This window comes from Sarcophilus harrisii, chromosome 4 (genome assembly GCF_902635505.1).
Source record: "Sarcophilus harrisii chromosome 4, mSarHar1.11, whole genome shotgun sequence".
In the NCBI taxonomy this organism is placed as follows: domain Eukaryota; kingdom Metazoa; phylum Chordata; class Mammalia; order Dasyuromorphia; family Dasyuridae; genus Sarcophilus; species Sarcophilus harrisii.
Genome location: NC_045429.1, coordinates 30699114 through 30720697, shown reverse-complemented (window position 1 = coordinate 30720697; position 21584 = coordinate 30699114). Strand labels below are relative to the sequence as shown.

Below are 21584 nucleotides of genomic sequence, written 5' to 3'. Positions count from 1 at the left end.
CCATGTGCTACGGGCTAAGGATACAGAGAAAGGCAAAACCTCAGTCTTTGCCCTCAAGGAGCTCCTGGGCTAACATAAGCCAATAACAAACGGTGCAGAGATGGATAGTGTGAATGGAAGGATTGCAGAGGGAAAGGACGGGCAGCAGGGCTCGTAGAGAAAGAGGAAGAGATTGGTCCAAGACTTGGAGAGAGTGCTCCAGCCATGGGGCCCAGAGATTCCCATCCCAGAGATGGGAGATAGAAGTCACACGTGAGGAACAGCAAGGGAGGCAGCAAAGGGGACAACCAGCCCTTCCCAGGGGGCTCGGCCAGGGCCCTGATTCACTGCTGCCCTCCCTCTTCTTATCTGAAGCCAGAATGGGAGGAAGCAGGACACTGGAGAGAGAGAACCAGGGGCAAAACTTTCTTTTGATATACACATCTTCGCTGGCTGACCTGGGTAAGGTCACACTTCCTCCTCTATGAAATAAGGGTTTGTCCCAGATAGCTTAGAGATCCTTCCCAGCTCTAGATCCAGAATCTTGAGTTGTCCTTGGACTTTCTTTTTAAAAAATGTAATATACTTTTATTTATCTCATTTAATATTTCCCAATCACATATGAAAATTTTAACATTCATTTTTAAATTTTTTAAAATTTAAAAATTAAAAAAAATCTCCACTCTAGATTTGCCCCCCAAAAATATTAAAAATTTAAAAATTTTAAAATCCAAATTGTTTTCCTTTCTCCTGCCCCTTTCCCGCCAATTGAGAAGGCAAGCAATTTGATATAGATTGTATTTTTGTAAAATCATGCAGAACACATTTCTTTATTAACCATGTTGCAAAATAAAACACCCAAAAACAAGAAACAAAGAAAAATTGAAAAAATATATGCTTCAATTTTGCACTCAGAGGTCATTATCGGTTTTCTCTGTGGAGGTGGGTAATATCTTTTTGCTATCTTGGGGCCTTTGGAATTGTCTTGCATCATCATCTTTTTTTAATTAAAGCTTTTTATTTTCAAAACATATACATGGATAATTTTTCAGGATTGACCCTTGCAAAATCTTGCGTTTGGATTATCATCTTGAGGAGAGCGGCCGAATCTTTTACAGAGGATCATCCTTCCATTATTGCTGTTACTTTACAATATTGTTCTGCTTACTTCACTCTGCATCAGTTCATATAGCTCTATATGATCTGAAATCATCCCTCTAGTATTCCATTACAACAATATACCCTAACTTGTTCAACCATTCCCCAAGGGATGGGCATCCTCTCCATTTCCAATTCTTTGCTACCACATAAAAAGCAGCTATAAATATTTTTATACAAATAAGTCTTTTCCCCTTTTCTTTTGTGCTCTTTTTCTAAATTTATATGGAGTCATGTCTAATGATGACCCTCTGACCTCTGGTCAGCAGAAATGATTTTGGCTTTCTGAAAGACAGAGACTTTGCTGCTCTTCAATCGGCCCTGTGTGCAGCTGCCCCCAGGGACATGGGGTGGACGGGAAGCAAAAGCCCTTGGGGCTGCTTGCCACAATGGAGTCTAGAACAGGCATTCTTTACTTTCTTTGTGTCCTGGACTACTTGGGCAGGAAAACTGATGAAATGGACCCTTCTCACAATTAAGTATTTAAAAATGGAAGGAAACACTAAATTTCAGTTAAGAGTCCTTCCATCCACACTGAATATCTTGTAGGGCATGTTGTCTATGTTGGACTTTTTCCCCATTTAAGTTTGCGGGCTCCCATGGGCCCCAGCATAAGGCCTCAGGTCTAGCATTGGCCAGGAATCAAAGTCAGGCTCACTGGCCTGTGATTTGCAGTTGCTTTTTTGGTTGGTGATTATTTTCCAGGGAAGAGTATATTATTTTTTCCAATTACATATAAAGATAATTTTCGGCATTCACTTTTATAAGATTTTTGAGTTCCAATTTTTTCTCCCTCCTTCCTCCCCAAGAAAGCAAGCAATCTAATCTAAGCTTTACATGTACAATTATATTAAACATATTTCCACATCAGTCCTGTGAAAGAATAGAAGAGGGAAACCTCGAGAAAGAAAAAAACAAAAAAGAAAAGCTCCAGCTTTTGTTACTTCCAGAGGGAAGCCAGGAGTTGGAGATGACAAGGCAGGGCCAGCACGGCCATAGAGATGGCAGAATGGTGGGTCGGAGGAAAAGCCACGAGGCCGGGCCTCTGCTTCCGAGTGCCTGGAGGGGAGCCACATGTAAAAAGTGGGAAAGCTGGGAAGGGGCCAGGTGGGGGTCCGGAAGCCCAAAATAGGAGGGGATGTTTGATGCTGGAGGTGACAGGGAGTCACTGGAATGTATTGGGGAAGGGGACTGTGTGTGCGTGTGGGACCTGGCGGACAGGTTAGGAGGGAGATGCCTGGAGGATGGGCTGACATGGGAGATGGTTGAGGCAGGCAGACTCCCTCCCCCATAGCCCAGGTGGGTGGGAAGTGAAGGAGAGGAGGGCCATAGATGTCACAGTGGGCACAGACGTCCCTGTCTGAGACCCTGAGAGCCTCCATCCTCCCCAGCCAGCCTGAAAAACAAAGTAGCTTGTCACACCCAACCAACTGGTGGGCCATGCCCGGCAGGGTCTCCCCCCCCCCCCCCCCCCCCCCCCGGGCCAAGGCTGGTCACTGGCTTCAGCTTGTGTTCTTTCAGCCAACACAGCTTTGTGCTCTTGATGCTCCTTAGTCATCCCTTCAGAGGATTTTCTCAGAATTCACTGTATTTCTCTGGCTGATATTCGTCCGGAACCTCCTCCCACCGTTTGTTTCCTCCGTCCCCAGTTGCTATCGGGACATCCACCTTGTTCCCACAAAAAGCACTGCCGTGAATCTGGGTGGACGAGACCTTTCTTTGGCTTGTCCCCGGTAAGTGCCTAGGAGTGGGACCTTTCAGTCAGAAGGCGGGAAGGCTTTGGTCACCTGGCACAGGCCCATGTCGCTCTCCGAGCCCTGGACTCACTCACAGTTCTACCAATAACGGATCACAACTGTATACATGTCCGTCCCGCCCCGGGTTAGGTGACCCCACCCCCGGCCGGGAAGCCGCCATCCCTGCATTTTCAGGCTTGGCTCGGGTGCCTTTTGGGGGCCGCCCGCCTGAAGTTTTCCTCTCCTGCCCTTGGAGAGCTTCGCCTCAGTCGGGGCTGCCGGGCCGGAGCCGGGCTCCTGGCTCACTTTGCCCAGGCTTGGGGGGGGGGGCGGGGACGGGCAGCCAGATCCTGGGCAGCGCCGGGGGGAGGGCCCGAAGCCCACCCACCAGGCTTGTTCCCCATGTGGGAGCCCGTCTCGTGTTCCACCCGTGGCCTCCGAGGACCATCTGCATTTGCTCAGGAGAGCTGTCAGGGCTCTCCCCGCTAGCCTTGATGTCGGTGGGAGGCTCCCAGGCCCAGGCAGGGGGAGGCTGGTGACTGAGAGCAGCCCCCCCCCCCTCGGGCGCTGGAGTCCCCACGCTCGCCCCGCTCTCTTTCTATTGGCGCTTGTGGGGCAGAGTCCGCGGGGTCCTCGGCCCACTCTCCGTCACAGGGCTCCGCGCCCCAACCTTTCCCCGAGGAACTGAGCGGGTGTTGGGGGGGGTCCCGGCTGGGCACAACCGGGGGCCGCGTCCTGCGGAGCTCTGCCGCCCCTGCCCGGCCCTGTGCCCTTTGTTGGGGGGGAGGGGGCTCCAGGAGCTGGCCTGCCTTCCAGACGGCCTTTAAAGGTCAGTCTGAGTTTAGGGAAGTTCCCGGAGCGGCCGCAGCTCAGCTAGACCGGCCCGTTCCGATCAGAGCGGCCCCAGGGAGCACCGGGCCCCCCCTGGGGTGGGGAGCCTCCGCAAGGCTTGATCCCGCCCGGCTGCCACTGGGTTCTGAGGCTCCTAGGCTGGTGCCCGTGCCCCCGGCTCCCTCACGGGCCCCTGGCTCCCTCCCCTCTCCTTTGTTCCCAGGGCTCCTTTTAGGCCCAGCGGCGGTTTTATTCCCTTCTTTGTGCTTCCACCCCCTGGTCTTTAAGGAATTAGAGCTACTCCCTGAAGGGGGGTAGGGGGGATCTGGCTCGGAGCCCCGGCCTGGGGGGAGAGTGGTTTCCAGAAACTTGGCAGCCCGGCCTCTAGATCCGGAGCTGCCCATCGCCTTCCCCGCAGCCTGCCGGACCTCGCCTTCACCCAGGTGGCCCCGGGGCGTCTCGGGCTCAGCGTGAACAAAACTGACTCAGCCTTCACGTTCCCTCCCCGCCGCCCAGCTTATTGTTCCTAATGCCCGGCTGCTGTCGAGGGCTCCCCAGCTTCCCATTCACCGGCTCCTAACCTCGCTGTGTCATCCTCGGCTCCCCCCTCTTGCTCCCCGCCCCTCGCTCTGCATCCTCTCAGGTGCAGAGAGAAGGCCCCCTGGGCCCTGGGCCCGTGGGCTCCTCTGCTGAAGGCCCTGTTGAGGGGACCCCAGTGTCTGGCTCTTACCTCCAGGGCCAAACACCAAACCTCTGTGCCCACCCCCCCCCCCCCTTCCCTGTCTCCGGGGCCTGCTTGCCCTTCCTCACCCGTTGCCCTCCGGGCCTGACACTGGTGTCCGGGATGCCCAGAATGCTCCGCCTCCTCCCCTCGGCCTCCTGGCCTCTCAGACCCAGCTCACATCTTACCTGAAGGAGGAGGCCATTCCCAGTCTCCCCAACTGCCTTCTTCACTAAGTCCGCCTTCCGCCTTTGCAGTATATTTCCTGCTTGAAATTGTTATTTTCATTTCTCCTCCATTAAAGAACAGGGATTTTTTTTTTTTTTTTTTTTTTTTTTTTTGCCTTTCTTTGCACTTAATGTGGTACTTGGTACACAGTCGGTGCTCAATAAATGCTTGTTGACTGAGTGATCCTTTGGTCCTCGGTGCTTGCTTCCTCAGGCACATGGGTGCGGGAGGCCAGTGACTCTCATAACCTGGCCCAGGGGAGCCCCACAGCTGGTCAGGGCCGGCTGAGGATCAGCTCGGGGGCTGAACATAATTGGGCAGGAGAAGAGAAGGCCCAGGGAGAAGAGCGAGGGGAAGGCTTGTGGCTTAGCTCATTTACAGCGAGATTATCTCATCTGGTTATTGAGAAATTGTTGTCCTCGAGTACTGGAAGGCTTATTTTAGGGAGAGGATTTAGAGGGTGCAGCTTGGAGCCATGTGGAGGGAGCCCTTTGGCGGGGCAGCGGGGGCGAGTTGGGGCCGGATGTCAGTGAGCATCGTTACTATGGCAGCTGTCTCCGGAGGGACCAGGCTGGCCGGAGGTCTGTGAGAGAAGCTAGAAGCCCACTGGTGTGGGGTGTCAGAGAGGCATGCTGGCACCTGCTCGCCCACCCAGCCTGGGCTTCTGTGCTTTTCTGGCCCCCGGTTCCCCCTTCTCGGGGCAGATTCATGAGTTTGCTTTTTGCCCTCTTTATTTTCTGTTGTCTGGGGGACAGGAAGCACTAGGCCAGTTGGGGACAGGTCCAGGTGGGAGGGAGGTGGAGGGTCTTGTGCCTCCACAGATCCCATTAGGAGGAGGCCCCAGCCCCAGGATCACAGGGCTGCTGGACCAGGGTGGACACAGACAGAAATAGCCTCTGAAAAGTCTCTTCCAAGCAAGACTCTTGTTGGCTCCCTCCCAACCCTCAGAGCCAAACAAGAGTCTGTTGATGAAACATCTCCACAAGTCACGAAAGGCCCCAGGCAGAGGGAGGGCCAGCTGAGCAGAGACTGGGAAGGCGACCCGGGGGACCAGCCCACCCCACCTCCTGCCAGGCAGCCAGGCCCCCGCCCCACAGCCCTTCGTGCCAGCAGCCTTGGGCACAGAGCCCAAGCACCCTGCGGGGCCAAAGGAGAGGGTGCTGAGGGTGCTGAGATTTGGGCAGATGCCAACCCAGGAAGGAAGCCAGGGCCTCACCTCCCCCCCAACCCATGCCAGGATCCACCTCCCTCAAACAGGGGCCCTCCTGCTCTTTCTTCTTCCAGTCATTCAAGGTCCCTCTCCTCAGGCCTCAGGACCCAATTTCCCTCCAACCAAAACCTATTTCTTCCCTTCCTGCTTCCTTCCTTCTCTTTCTCCCTTCCATTCTTTTTTCTTTCTTTCCCTTCTCCATTTTCCTTTTTCTTTCTTCCTCCCTCTCTCCCCTTCCTTCCTTCTCTTCCACAGGCAATGACTCCAGCTCTCCTCTAGGTGGTGGCCTAGGCACAGAGGGGATGACCAAAGCCATTTCTGCCCCCTCCCTTCCCAGAGCCTTCCTGCTCTTTCACGGGGCAGAATCCCATTGAGCCGAGAGCTTTTTGAGCCACTGGGCCTCCCCAGGGAGCCCAGTCTTTGGTCCCGGCGCCCAAGGTCTCCCTGATAAAGGCGTGAAGCAGTCAGGTAGTCAAGGCCTCTTCGGTCTCACTAGCCACCCTTTGCAGCCATTTCCCACCTGTGCCAGGCCCTAGGCTCCTGCCAAACTGGCCTCCTCACTGCCCTGGGACCTCCCTTTGTCCTTCACTAGGGCCCCAAGGCCATTGATGTAGGACAGGACAAAACACACTCAACCTGTGACCTGCGGGGTCGCTGGAGGCCCCAGGGATGGTGGGAAAGGGGAGGGGCCCCTAGCGTCAGGGAGCAGGGACAGCGTCCCCCCGGCACTCAGCTTGTGTCACCCTCACCTGACCCAGGCCCTGAACATGGCCGTTCCTTAGCCCTTAAACTCTTGTGGACTAACTAGGCTTCCTGCCCACTCTGTGAAATTAGACTTTCTCTTATCCCATCATCTGTCCTCATTCATTCTCTCTCTCTCTCATCCAGGAAAACCTCATTGTCCTGGTGGGCTTAACTGATGACCTCTCCTCTGGCCCCTAGCGTACTTTGGCCCTGTGCCTAATCAGCCTTGGGAGGTAGTGAGTTCCCCATCACTGGAGAGGTTCCAGCAGAGGCTGCTGACTGCTGGCTCACAGGCGGGCCTTCCTAAACAAGTCTGGGTTGGGATAGAAGCTTCTCTGAGCTCTGCTTCTCCTCAGGCTGTGACCTTTCCCCCATCTCCCCAAAAAACCTCGTGCCCGCTAGGGAATAGTAAGGGCGGCCAGTGGATCTCTGCCCTTGCTGTGGATGCTCTTGCTGACCCTTGCCAGCTCTCCTTGTTAACAAAGGTCAGAGATGTATAAGTGCAAGTCCGACTTCCCTTTCAGAATTCTCCCCGGACCAGACCTTGGGTGGGCCATAGCTTTGGCCGCAGCTGGTACACGGCAGCCTTTCTGGGCCCTGTGCAAGCATTGACCACCTGGTGGCCAGAGCCACAATTCTCCTGGCTTAAATCTCCCAGGGAGGCGCCCCTGCCTTGGATTTGGCATCCCCTGGGCACGCTCTGCTTGTTCCTGGTACTTGTCCTGGTGGTGAGGGTAACAGGAGCTGCCCAGCTCCCCCTGTGGGGGTCTCCATGTGCTGGTCACAAGTGGGAAAGGGGTCTGATGCTGCCTCCAGACATAGCCACTTCTCCCCCCTCAGTTAAGGCTTTCAGCCACGGGCTCCTTAACCTTTACTCCTGTTTGATTTCTAGCTCACTCTACGCTCCCCCCCCCCCCCCCCCGTTCCCTTTGTTGTTGCTCAGCCCACAATGCCCACCTAAACCTTTGCTCAGGCCTGCCGTCTCCTGTACCCTCGGTGTAGAGAGGAGAGAGAGATGGGGCTGAAAACCCAGCAAGTGAGTCCCAGGAGGGCCTGAGCCCCCACCCCGTACAGGGAAAAAGGGTTCGGGAGTAGTTATGGAAACTAGCCCTGGCCCAGAGGCAGGGTCAGAAACGGTCCCTGGTGTTCCTAGCTTCCAGTGTTCCCTGTCCCTGCTTCTGGCTAGTCTCTGCTTGCGTCCCTGACTCTTCATCCATCTTGGGTGTCTGCGTCCCTCCCGGACATGGGCCCGAATCCAGGAGCAATTGCCTAAAGTGCTGCGTTGTTGGGCAGAGACATGGTGGATGTGGATGGCCGGGGAGCTGGTATGTGTGGGACCAGAGCCTGGGGGACTGGACAGGGCGAGCAGGGATGGCGTAAAGAAGGCAGAAGGGAGCTGGGGAGGCTATTAGCCCTGAGATTCCGACCCAGGGGTCAGAGGTGAAGTCCTTCCCAGGGTCCTTGCCTAGCATTGGGCCCCACCTCTCCCTCCCCCATCACAGGGCTTCACCCACAGTTGGGAAGTCTCCTCAATCCCACGCCTTTGATTTGAGGAGTTTATTTTTAGCAGGGTGTTTATGCTCGTGGGCAAGCCACTAAATGCTGGAATAGGCACCAGGGACAGAAATAGAGCCCAGCACCCACAAATGCCCCCCTAGCCATCCCTCCGTCCTTTTCCCTTTTAAAGAGAGACTGGGTATTCTCTCTGGTGATTCTTCTGAGAATCCTTCTGAGGAAATTCCCAGATGCTGATCTTGGATCTTTGAACTGGGTCCTGGGACCCCAAAGTGACAAGCGGGAAGTGAGACGGAGAGAAGAAGCAGGAGCGTCTCTTGGGGCCTAAGCAGAGCAGGCGTCCTGGAAGGAGCCTTGACCCGGCAGTTGCTAAGCTGGGCTGCACCTGGGACTCAGGTGCCCCTTGTCCTTCCTGGCCTTTCACCTCTGCTTTGGCCTTGGAGATGCTTTCTTCATGAAGACACACACTAGGGGTTTACAGGGAGTGTTGCAGCCAGGCTGGGAGGCGAGAAAAGCTAGAGGCTGGAGCCAGAGGCCGCCCAGGGTGGTCAGGGACAGTCTTCCATGGTGAGCCGTGGCAGACCCCAACCTGGGGAGCCCAGTAACTCAGAGCATGGATTCAGGGTTCGGAGAATATTATCCTTCAGTTTGCTGTCACCGTGTATCCGAGGAGCTTACTACGGTTAGGGGGACGGTTTATCATATGAACACATCTCCACTGACTCCTCTCCAAAAATCACAGGGCAAATTACTTTAAATTTCCATCTTAAAGGGAACGTCATGTGCAGACATACATATTGCAGACTCTGTTGCTTCCATTAAATAATTGGGCCTGGGGAAAAAAAAGATCCAGAGAATAACGAGGCGGAAATTATACAAAGAAAATTATTTTGCCCTGAAGAGGAGTGGGGGTGGATTCCAAGCATGATCTTGAAACTGAAACTCCCCCCATCCTCCATACACCAATCTGAGGTTCTCAGTGGGCCAAGGTCCGTGGCAAATGCTGAAAGGTTGACCCCTGGGGCGGGTGAAGGAGGGCAGGGGGTACCAAGTCAAAAAGGGCAGTTGGAGCCACTTCCAGTTGGGGAACCTGGAGTGCCTGACCAAGGAGTTTAAACTTAGCCCAAAGAAGAGCAATAGTAAGGGAGGACCTGATTACTCAAGAGAAGTTTCAGTCACCAGACCCAGGTGGAGAACAAACGGATGGTCTGGATCGCAGAGCCCCTGCTTGTGGCAGATAGGAACTGTGCATGCTGCTGGCCTGCAGGACAGATGGGCCAGATCCCCAAAAAAGGAAAAGAATAGACTGCGGATTCTTAAGTCAGTGCTCTTGCCTTAGATTCCCAGGAAGGTTTAGGACTGAATTATTAAAGGCATGGCTTCTGAATACCTAAAAGGAGGTGGTGAGCCTGAGCACAGACCTCCCCACCTCCCCCAAACAAGCCATATCCTTTTTGGACAAGTTCGCTCAACTGAGACTTTAGGGGATGCTGGGATGTTGGTTAGTAGCTGTATAAAGTCTCTTCCTATTCTTCTATCAAAGATGGAGGCAGAGCTAGGCAGGGGAACAATTAGATGGATTTTTAATTATTTTAACAGCCTGACCTAAAACATTAATGGTTAATTTGGTTAATTAATAGTTAATTTCACCCTGGCAAAGTCCCTGGTAGAATGCCCCAGGGATCTGTGCTTGATTACACCCTTTGACCTTTTATTATTAATTTTATTAAGCATTGGTGACATGCTGATGAAATCTGCTGATAGTGCCGCCAATCTGGGAGGACTGGCTAATACAGCGGATACCAAAGTCAGGATCTTAATAAAACAATAACAGGCTTAAATATTGGGCTGCACTAAGGAAGCTTAATTCAGTAGAAAGAAATGGTTTAAACAACTTCACATGGGCCAAGATGGGGAGATGTTGCATCATCTTTCAAAGTTGGGGAATTTCCCGGGTTATTTTTACCTTCTGAAGCCAATTCTTCCTGTGTAACAAGAGAACCCTTCGGTTCTGCACACATAGATTGTATTTAGGATATACTGTAACCTCTTTAACATGTATAGGACTGCTTGTCATCTGGGGGGACCGGGTGGAGGAAGGGAGGGGGAAAGTCGGAACAGAAGTGAGTGCAAGGAATAATGTAAAAAATTACCCTGGCATGGGTTCTGTCAATAAAAAGTTATAATTATTTTTTTTAAAAATTGGGGAATTTAATGAACTGAAGGGTGCGACCTGGCAGCCCAAATACTTTGTTTTGACAGGTTGAGATGAATTGAGGGAGACAGCAATAGGGAGGTGGTTGGCCCTCTGACTTCTGCCCTTTGCCCTCACCAGATCGCACCCGTCAAAGGCTTAAGATCTTCACCCAGAATTGTGACCCCAATATAGTCCAGCTTTTTAGTGTCCTCAGCAAGTGCTATTCCAGCCTTTGCTTGAGCCATGTCCTCCCTCCCCCTTCAGGATGGCTCACTCCGATGCTCTCCCTCTCCTTGGAGGTGGGTGCTCCCTTGTCGGGTGTGTTGTGGTGAAGGGCTGCTTGTGCAGGTCAGTGATGGTGGGGTGGCCTCCGAGGTCCCTCAGTTCTGTAAGTTTCTCTCTCAAGTTAGGGTGAGCCATGGAAGGCTGTGAGCAAGGGAGTGGCGCAGTCCCAGCCTCGCTGAGGAAGATGCTCTGTCTGCCTAAGTGATGATGAATTAGGAAGCGAGAGGTGCCTGGGCCTGAGGGTAGGAGGGAAAGCACAAGGCTTGGGAAAGAAGGAGATAGATGGTGATATCAGGGCAACCCAGAGAGCAGACTGACTTGGAGGAGCCCAGCAGGGACCGGGGAGGGAGCCTGGGCTGGGGAATTTGAGGGGCAGGACTTAGCTTGTTCCCTGTCCCCAGGCTGCTGGCAAGGCGGGGGAGTGAGGGAGTGACCCTGAGCTGGAAGGAAGACAGGTGGGAAGGTGAGATGCCAGCGGGTTATGCAAAGGTCTTGGCTGGGCAGGATCAGGACAAGGAAGTAGGATGAGAGCTTTGCTGGAAAGTTGCCCCATATCGCCTTGGGGAGAGGAGCATGAGAAGGCCACAGGACCCCCCAGGGCCAGACCCTGGCCTGGGCATCTGGACTCTGGGAGTGCCTCCAGGGGCTTTGGGTAGAGGAAGTCCAACAGCATCTTGTAAGGTGACCTAGCCAAAAGGATGTGCCAAACCTCCAAAGGGCTGCATGTGAGAGAGCTCTCTCCAGACCACCACCCTAACGCATGGGAAAATCCCACCCTAGTGTCTCTGGAGAGAGTGGCCAGAGACCATTCCTTCGCATGGTTCCATCTGACACCAGGACTCTGGTGGGACTGCTTGGAGACCTTGCAAAGGACTCTGCTGCTGGGATAATCCTCCCACAGAGTTTTCTCATTTCTGAGAGTGCTGCACACCTGACCCCTCCAAGGTGCACTGTTCAGATGTCTGAACAGTGATTTTTTTAAACTTTTGTTAAATTATTTTATGTTTATCTCAGTAAATATTTCCAAATTATATGTTAAAAAAATTTGACTCATTTCAAAAATTTTTGAATTTTAAATTTTCTCCCTTCTGCCCTTTTCCCCTCCATGAGAAGGCAAGCAATTTGATTTGATTATACATGTGAGGCCATGCAAAATTTTCATATTAGCCATATTGTAAAAGAAAACACAAACAAAATAATACATCAATAATAAAAATTATTTTAAAAATATTCTTCAATCTTAATTTAGAAAACCTTTGGAGTTGTCTTGGATCATTTTCTTGATCAGAGTAATTAAGTCTTCACAGTTGATCATCCTTACAGTATTGTTATTATGTGTACAATGTTCTCCTAGTTCTACTCCTTTTTGTATCGTTCATATAGGTCCTTCCATTTTTTTTCTGAGAGCATCCTGTTTGTCATTTCGTATATCACAATAGTATTTCATCATAATCATATTCTATAACTTGTTTGGACATTCCCCAATTGATGGGCCTCCCCTTAGTTTCCAATTCCTTGCCTCATCACAAAAAGAGCTAAATATTTTTATACAAACAGGTCCTTTTCCTTTTTCTCTGATCGATTTGGGATACAGAGCTGGTAGTGGGGTTGTGGGATCAAAGGACATGCACAAGTATAAAATCTTTTGTGTATAACTCCAAATTGTTTTCCAGAATAGTTGGGTCAATTCAACATTTCTACCAACACCACCATAGTGTCCTCATTTTTCCATATCCTCTCCAGCATTTACCATTTTCCTTTTCTGTTATGTTAGCCAATGTAATAGACATCACATGGTAATTCAAAGTAGTTTTAATTTGTATTTCTCTAATCAGTAATTAGAGCATTTTATGTGACTTTAAATAGTTTTGATTTCTTATAAAAACTTCCTGTTCATATCTCTTGACTATCAACTGAGAAATAGCTATTATTTTTACAAATTTGTCTCAGTTCTCTCTATATTTGAGAAATGAGGCCTTTATCGGAGAAACTTGAGATAAATTCCTCCCTCTCTCCCTAGTTTTCTGTTTTCTTTCTAATTTTGACTGCATTAGTTTTGTTTGTGCAAAAGCCTTTTAATTTCATGGAATCATAAATATTTATTTTACTTCCTGTAATCTCTTTTATTTCTGGTTTGACCATAAAATTTTCCCTAATCCATAAATCTGACAGATAATATATTTCATGTTCCCCTATTTTGCTTTTGGTATCACCTTTATGTTTTTAAGTCAGGTTTTTATTTTGACTTTTTGTTGGCATATGGTATGAGATGTTGCTCTATATCTAGCTTCTGCCAAACTGCTTTCTATTTTTCCCAGTAATTTTTGTCATATAGTGATTTCTTGTCCCACAGTCTTGGATCTTTGGGTTTATGAAACACTAGATTATTTTGGTCTTTTACTACTATGTATTTTATACCTAATCAGTTCTACTGATCCACTACTTTATTTCTTAGTCAGTACCAGATTGTTTTGATGATTATTGCTTGGGTTACAAAGTTACAGTTTGAAGTCTGGTATTGCTAGTCTGCCTTCACATTTTTTTTGGCTTTGATTCCTTTGATATTCTTGACCTGTTCTTCCAGATGAGTTTGGTATTATTTTTTCTAGCTCTATAAATTATTTTTGGTAATGTTATTAGTATGGCACTGAATAAGTAAATTAGTATAGACAGAATTGTCATTTTTAGTCATATTTAGTATTTAGCTTAACCTATCTATGTTCAGTTACTATTTCTCCAGTTGTTTAGATCTGACTTTATTTGAATGAAAACTGTTTTGTAATTTTATTCATTTAGTCCCTGGGTTTGTCTCACTGGGTGGACGCTCTAGTGTTTTATATTGTCCAAAGTTATTTTAAATGGAATTTCTCTTCCCATCTCTTGCTGCTAGGCTTTGTTGGTAATATATAGAAATGCTGATGATTTGTGTAGGTGTATTTTATATCCTGCAACTTTACTGAATTTGTTAATTATCTCCACTAGTTTTTTAGCTGGTTCTTGATATTTTCTAAGTATACCATCATATTGTCTACAAAGAGTGATAGTTTTGTTTTCTTATTGCCTAGTCTAATTCCTTCGATTCCTTTTTTCTTCTTTTATTGCTGTAGCTAACATTTCTAGTGCGATATTGAATAATAGTGATGATAATGGGCATCCTTTCCTTATCCTATCTTATAGTGGTTTATTCCCACTACAGATAATGCTTCCTGATGGTTTTGAATAGATTCTACTTATCATTTTAAGGAAAACTTTATTTATTCCTATACTTCCAGCATTTTGACTAGTTAATGAGTGCTACATTTTGCCAAAACCCCTTTTCTACATCTTTTAGATAATCATGACTTCTATTATTTTTTATTGATATGGTCAATTATGTTGATAGTTTTCTCAATATTGAATCAGCCCTGCATTCCTGGTACAATTTCTGCTTGATCATAGTGTGTGATATATTGCTATAATCTCCTTGCTAGTATTTTATTTAAATTTTTGGCATCAGTACAGGGAAAACGGTCTATAGTTTTCTTTCTCCATTTTTGCTTTCCCTTGGTTTAGGCATCAGCACTATATTTGTGTCGTAAAAAGAATTTGGTAGGATTTCTTAGCTCTTTGTTCAAAGTTCATGTGGTATTGGGACTGACTGTTCCTTAAATGTCTGGTAGAATTCACTTGTGAATCCATCTGGTCCTAGGAGCTCACTGATGGTTTGTTCGGTTTCTCCTCCCTTTTCTTTTACAACAAAGTCTTCGGGTCTGTCTGAGGGAGGTGCCACTAGGCAGCAAGGGGCAGCCCCTGGTCCTGGGGAAGGGCGGCAGAACAGAGGCGGAGATCTCAGGTCCTTTGGGCCTCTCCGGAGGGCCCCAGGGCTGCAGTCCCCCTTCTGACAGAGGGCCGACGCCGACCCTGCTGACTAGAAACTTAGCTGCACAGGAGCCGAGGCCTGCATGGGAAGGGAGCCACATGAGGGCCCCAGGCAGGAGGCTGATGCTCCTGCTGGCACGTTGGCTCTGCCCAGCTGTCAGTGTGCGTTTCCTCATTTCCCCATTTGTAAGAGGCCCCAGGCCTCCAGGAGCCTGGGTGATGCAACTAGCGTGACACCACTTGAGAAATTTCCACAAGATGCAAATGCGCAGGGATTCATGCAAATGTCTCGGTCTTCTGGAAGGCTCCCTCCATGCAGGTGGCGCCCTGGGCACCATGACAAGGGAGCCTGGCAGCAGGCCCCTGGCCACCGGTGATCTCCCCGGAGATGGTGCAAAGATCCCAGCGTGGCCCTGCCAGGAAGAGGGGGCCATGAGAAGGAGCTAGATGGACTCGGAGAGTCCCATGCCAGGGCTGGAAAGGGCTTCAGCTACAGCACTTCAGGCGGGAATCTCCAGCCATCCCTGGCAGTCTTCCAGGGGGGGAGCGCTCACTCCCTTCCCAGCTTCCCTTCCCATTCTGGGACAAATCTCGTGGTTGGACCTTCCTAGCATGGATCTGCCTCTGGAAATTCCTCCACCATTGCTGGTTCTGCCCTTTAGAGCCAAAGAAGCTCTTCAGAATTGAAGCTATTTCTCCTGCTTCTTCAACAGGTTCCCAAGGCGTGTGACTTAGGAGGCCCTTCTCTGTCCTGAGTTTGTGTTTGTTGGCCCCACTTCTTTGTGACCTGCCCCTTCTGTCTTTTTCCCAGTGTCCTTCTCTCAGTGTGCAGTCCGGGGGGCGGGGGGGCAATGTTTCTGAAGTTCCAACCCGGGCAGAGGCCTATGGGAGCATGGCTTTCACTGCCAGAGTCCTGCAGCCTCTGGGAGAATGTGGAGGGCCCCAGCTCTGACCAGGCCCAATCGGCAATCCCTGAACACTTGATTACTCTGTGCCAGGCAGCTCTGCCCTCCTGAAGCTCACTAGGGGCACAGGATAGATGTCTGGATTCTGTGCAGAATAAAGAGACTCAGTGATCACAGTTTGTGAAGTAACTGCAAAATAAAGATACAGTTTGGGAGGAAAGGCCTGAGCATGTGGGCGAGGGAAGAACCCACTCAGAAGAAGGAAGAGAAGGATTCTGAATGTGGGGAAGGGGAGCATTCCAGGCTGGAGTGCAGGTCAGAGGCTCCTGCCTTTTTGAGATTTAGGTGCCCTGCATTGATGCATTGTTGGTGGAGTTGTGAATGAATCCAACCATTTTGGAGAGTAGTTTGGAACTATGCTCAAAAAGTTATCAAACTGTGCATACCCTTTGATCCAGCAGTGTTACTACTGGGATTATATCTCAAAGAGATCATAAAGAAGGGAAAGGGACCTGTATGTGCACGAATGTTTGTGGCAGCCTTTTTTGTAGTGGCTAGAAACTGGAAACTGAATGGATGTCCATCAATTGGAGAATGGCTGAATAAATTGTGGTATATGAATGTTATGGAATATTACTGTTCTGTAAGAAATGACCAACAGGATGATTTCAGAAAGGCCTGGAGAGACTTACACGAACTGATGCTGAGTGAAATGAGCAGGACCAGGAGATCATTATATACTTCAACAACAATACTATATGATGACCAGTTCTGATGGACCTGGCCATCCTCAGCAACGAGATCAACCAAATCATTTCCTATGGAGCAGTAATGAACTGAACCAACTACGCCCAGAGAAAGAACTCTGGGAGATGACTAAAAACCATTACATTGAATTCCCAATCCCTATATTTATGCACATCTGCATTTTTTATTTCCTTCACAAAATAATTGTACAATATTTCAGAGTCTGATTCTTTTTGTACAGCAAAACAATGTTTTGGTCATGTATACTTATTGTGTATCTAATTTATATTTTAATGTATTTAACATCTACTGGTCATCCTGCCATCTAGGGGAGGGGATGGGGGGGTAAGAGGTGAAAAATTGGAACAAGAGGTTTGGCAATTGTTAATGCTGTAAAGTTACCCATGTATATATCCTGTAAATAAAAGGCTATTAAATTAAAAAAAAAAAAAAAAGAGAGAGATTTAGGTGTCCTGAAAAACTAGAGAGAGCAGACGGGAGGGGACGGCAGGCAGCGGGGTAAATGCTGCAGGGGAGAGGGGGAGAACCATACTTGACAAATGAAGGATCACTGTCACTTCAAAGAAGGTGGTTTTAGTTGGGCGATGGACCAAAAACCAGATTGCAGAAGGCTGAGGAAGTTGGAGCATCAGTGTAGACAGCTCTTCCAAGAGTTTGAGGAAGAGGGGAGAGGTACACGGGTGGTAGTTTGAGGAACGAGAGCATTATTTTAGAGACAGGCCAGATGGGCAGTTTCCAAGCAGCACGGAGGGAACCGGGAGGTAGGAGAGAACAGGGAGGAGAGTGGGGCAGTTTGTTTGGGAAGCTGGGTGGTGTATGTCTGAGATCACCAGGGGTTAGCTTTGGTGAGGAGAAGGGTTGCTCCTTTGGCAGAAACTGGCATAGAGGAAGAACGAGGAAGAGGATGTCAGGGAAAGGAAGAAGGAACTCCCAGCGAAGGCTTCAGTTTTCTCAGACATGCAAGAAGAGGGTCAAAGAGGCAGAGGCGATGATTGGGATGGAGTACAAGGATGGCCTTGCTGCCGTGAGGACCCAGTGGAAGTCGGCCATATAAAATGTGCAGAGGGGCAATTGGTGTGGCCATGGAACTGTCTCCAGCTTGTGTTAAGGAGCATATGAGTAGGAAGAGGAATCCAGGAGTTATCCAGGGCCAAGGCTTGGCAAGGGATGAGTGGCCCGAGCAGCGGAAGGAACATGAAGCCGAGGAGGATGGGGCCTGGGAGGCCCGGAGGGTGAGGCTGAGGAGCTTCAGGAGGAGGGAGGCAGGGGAGATGGGAGGGTGGGAAGGTGGGCAGCTGGGTTCAGAGAGCAGTGTCAGACTTCCTTGCGTGAGGTGTCCCAGACACGGGGCCCAAGCACCGTGAGCCCTGGCCTGGGGACGCCACCTGAGGAACACCCCAGCCGGGCAGATTGCGGGCCTTAGAATGTGGGGCGCTGAGCCTGGCTCTCTGTGACTCTGGGCTGAACAGGGGCCTCTGGCTCAAAGTTGGACACAGTGGCCCCTTCCCCAGGAGAGGACTGGGGCCTTTGCCTTTTATTTTATTTTATTTTTGGCTTTAAGAAATCATTTAAAAATTTTTTTTTATTTTAATAGCCTTTTATTTACAGGTTATATGTATGGGTAACTTTACAGCATTGACAATTGCCAAACCTCTTGTTCCAAGTTTTCCCCTCCTTCCCCCCACACCTTCCCCCAGATGGCAGGATCACCAGTAGATGTTAAATATATTAAAGTATATATTAAATACACAATAAGTATACATGACCAAACTGTTTTTTTGCTGTACAAAAAGAATCAGACTCTGAAATATTGTACAATTAGCCTGTGAAGGAAATCAAAAATGCAGGTGGGCAAAAATATAGGGATTGGGAATTCAATGTTTTTAGTCATCTCCCAGAGTTCTTTCTCTGGGCGTAGCTGGTTCAGTTCATTACTGCTCCACTAGAAATTATTTGGTTGATCTCCTTGCTGAGGATAGCCTGGTCCATCAGAACTGGTCATCATGTAGTATTGTTGTTGAAGTATATAATGATCTCCTAGTCCTGCTCATTTCACTCAGCATCAGTTTGTGTAAGTTTCTCCAGGCCTTTCTGAAATCATCCTGTTGGTCATTTCTTACAGAACAGTTAATATTCCATGACATTCATATACCACAATTTATTCAGCCATTCTCCAACTGATGGACATCCATTCAATTTCCAGTTTCTGGCCACTACAAAGAGGGCTGTGGGTCCTTTGCTTTTGCCCCTCTTGTGTGGGACTCTGGGCGCTGTCTCCTTTACGGGGCTCAGCTTGTCAAGACCTTGTTTGCTTTTACAAGGCTTCCAGACGTCCTGCAGCCCAAGGGAGGCCAGAGCTCAAGCACTGATGCTAAAAGGATGACCTGGCTGGAGGCAGAGAGCAGACTGGGGTGGGGGCAGGCTGACTGATGGATCCTCTTCTCCCCGGGCTCTTTCCACGTGGCTCCTCCCTCAGAGGCTCTAGGCAAGGGAGCTGGCATTGTCCCTGGTCTGCCTTGGGGATCTTCTCCTTGGCCCCCACTTAATCTCTACCTCAGTTTCCTCAACTGTAAAGTGGGGGTGCTGACAGCTCCCTCCCTGGGTTGTTGTGAGGATCAAATGAAAGAATACTTGCCACTTAGCAGAGTACTTGGCACACAGGAGGTGCTATGTAAATGCTTATTCTCTTCCTTTCCTCCCTCTGCTTCTGATTCTCCAGACTTTGCCAACCTGCACTGCCCCTCTCGGCTTCTGGTGCTTGTTTCTTTCCATTGGAATATAAGTTCCTTAAGGCCAGGGACTAGCTTTCTTGTCTCCTCAGCGCTTAGGCTAGGGCTTTGCACACAGTAAATGCTTAATAAATGCTTCTTGACGTGCCTTGTATTTTCTCTCTTTTTTTCTTTTCTTTTTTTTTATTTAAACAGAAAAGAAATACAAAACAAAATTAAAAAAAAAAAAAAACAAAAAAAAAACAAGAGGGAACAGCCTTGTCTGTTCTCTAAGCCAAACTCCGCTTCTTCACCTGATCTTTGTGCGGTGCAGTCTCAGAGCCCTCCCGTGAGCTAAAGCCTTAACATGGTGTCTCCCGAGGAGCCCCTTCTCCGTGCCCATGACGGGGCTTCTCCACCGCTCTCCCCCTGGTTCTGGGCACGGACGGTGATGTCAGCTTTCTTCCTTCTCCGGCTCTGCTGCTGGGGGCCACCAGGCTGAGGGAGGGAAGGATGAGGTTCACCTTAGAAGAGCCAGCAGGTGGGGCAGATGAGGGCCCAGCCGCCCGTGAGCCAGGGACAGGCTGTTCTGACTTTTTGCCCCCATGCAGTGCCCAGAGGGACCCGCCGCGGTCCTGACGGCCTCCCCCACCCTCTTCTTTCTTCCCCCTCCCTCAGCCTGCCCAGCTGAACCTCGGTGGGATCGAGTCCCCGGGAGACGGCACCTTCCTGTCTGTCCTAGATACGGGAGGGGAGAGGGAGGAAAATGCAGGAGGACACAGGCAGACAGCGTGGGGTAGTAGGTGACGGTCCCGGGATGCTGGCCCGGCCTGCAGGATGGATCAGCCTTGCCATCGTTGTCCAGGCCGGGCTATGGGGAACCTGTCACCCCGTCCCCTGCCTGGCCCAGGTGCAGCTGCTTGGGGCCTGTGGGGGACCAGAGCCTCTCCGCAGGCCCGCTCTAGGCCTCCCTCCCTTGTGGCAGGTGGGCTGGCTCCTGGGTAGCAGAGGCAGCGGGGGGCAGTGGGAGGCAGTGGGGTTCCCAGTGCTTCTTTTGGGAGCCCAGACTGTAGCCCGGAACAGGCAGCGGGCACGTGAGGGCAGAGGGGAGGTGCAGAGAGCTCAGGTTCCCCCCATCTCGTGCCTACTCTTGGGCCGTGCCCTCCTACAGACTCCAGCTGCAGGCACCCCGGGGCACGAGGGCTGGGACCTTGAGCATGAGCCCCACGGGCCTGGTGCACCTGCCCTCCCAGACGGACCCTGTAGAACCCTGGGCACGCCTGGGCACTTACTGCCCACAGGCTGAAGGACGGACGTCTGCACAATTACCCCCCACCCCCCGCACACCTTAGGAAATGTGATCGCTGCCGCTTTGTGCTTGGGATCCTGGTCCGGCCTCCCCCCAGGCTGGCTGGGGCTTGTCTGCCTCTGACTCCACAGCTGCTCTGCCCCACGCCCACTCCTCTGGAGCCAAGAGCTGCCGTTGGAGTCTTCCACTCCCTCCTCCACGGGGGCTCCTTGGGGTCCCGCCTCGGGGTCCCACCTCAGGGCTGAGCCGGGGAAGCTGGCCTTTAGTCCCTCTCCCAAGAGCCGCCTGGGCCAGGCCCGAGCCAGGCTACCCTGGGCCACCTCTGGCCCAGATGCCACGGCTTCTGTTACACTTGTCCTCAGGCTGGCCCTGGGCACCCCGTCTTCCTTCTGCCCAGGAGGGCCGCGCTCAGCCTGGGTGACGGCCCTCCCCGAAGGCCCAGGGGAATCACGGGGGCCTGGCTCCTGCCTGGGCTCTCCCAGAGCTGGAGCATGTGTGGGGAGCTGGGGGGCGGCACTTCCTATATAGCGGAGGGCAGCTGTTCCTTCTCAGGAAAAAAGCCTAAAACACCGAAGCTTCCTAAGCAGACATGGACAAAGACTAAAGCATGTAAAAACAGGGACCCCAAACTCAGGAAATGGATACTTAAGCACTAACACTGGGGACATTTGGGGAAGTTCTGACTAATCCCCTCATCTCAGCTGTGCAGTGACCCGCGCCCGGCCTGCCCGGCCTGCTCCAGCTGCCCCTCTAAGCAGGGCAGGATTGCCGTATAGAATGTCCCAGCACCTCCCCGAGTCTCTCCCCCGAGGCTGCCTCCAAGGAGGGGCTGTTGTTCAGTCACCTGTGCTCAGCTGCACGATCCAGCAGATGCCTGCTCTGTGCCGCGTGGGAGCAGCCAGTGCACGTGCCCCCACCCCCTCCCTGGGAGACCCCAGCCAGACCCCCACACTCTCAGCCCCAGGGGGCAGGGATGCTGGCGGGGAAGGTGGGTCACCTGTTAGGTCAGCGATCCTGCCCCCTGCAGGCCCAGCTCAGCTCCACGCCGCTCCCAGGGGGGCAAGGGGAAGCCGTTCTGGGGTCCTGCCTGTAGGTTTCTCCTGGAGGCCACTGGGAGCAGTGGAAGGGTCTTGAGCGAGGGCAGTGATGGCAGGAAGACGGCTTTGGCAGCAGAATCTGGGCAGCGTCTTGGGTGAGGGAAGCTGGAGGCCACTTCACTGGTCTGGGGGGAGGCCCTGAGCCAGAGGGGCGGCCGTGTGAGGCAGAGAGGGGGGTGCACGGGGGCAACGAGCCACAAGTGCTTGTCGTTGTTGAGCCGTTTCATTGCGCCCGACTCTGCGGCCATCGGGGGTTTCTGGGCAGAGATGCTGGAGGGGCCGTCGTCACCTTCTCCAGCTCATTTTACAGAGCAGTAAACTGAGGCAAACAGAAT

The 21584-nt window shown here is 51.0% G+C and overlaps 1 protein-coding gene across 6 annotated transcripts in view; it reads left to right on the top strand.

Moving 5' to 3' along the window:
* ST3GAL3 (ST3 beta-galactoside alpha-2,3-sialyltransferase 3) overlaps nucleotides 1-21584 on the top strand; it is a 123325-nt gene that overhangs the window by 85672 nt on the left and 16069 nt on the right. The gene's annotated exons all lie outside the window — the stretch shown is intronic.